Source organism: Plasmopara halstedii (genome assembly GCF_900000015.1).
Source record: "Plasmopara halstedii genome assembly, contig: Scaffold_208, whole genome shotgun sequence".
Taxonomy (NCBI): Eukaryota; Oomycota; class Peronosporomycetes; order Peronosporales; family Peronosporaceae; genus Plasmopara; species Plasmopara halstedii.
Genome location: NW_020187129.1, coordinates 875294 through 875660, shown reverse-complemented (window position 1 = coordinate 875660; position 367 = coordinate 875294).

Below are 367 nucleotides of genomic sequence, written 5' to 3'. Positions count from 1 at the left end.
GACAATTTCTTGTCCAAATTTTCAAGCTCCTTGCTCCCGAGAGCCTGTAGCAGCGCTATACACATACTGTCACCCGCTTATGCGGCGCGGATCACATTCGTCACTGACGACATCACCGTCGTGACATGAGCAAGCTTATAATCCGGTCTGCGTGACAATGCATCAGACAAAGCATTCCGCTTTTCTGGCTTATACTTTATATTCTGCAAAGAAAGAGAGTCACCTGGCCATCCTCTGCGCGAGGTGCGGCGACTGAGTCGCAGTGCGTAATGACGCATGATCTGTGTCGATCACAAACGGATTTGAGTCAAGCCCTGAACTTGACAAGTGCATCTCCATCACAAGTATTTTCTTGTCGTGGACTGGG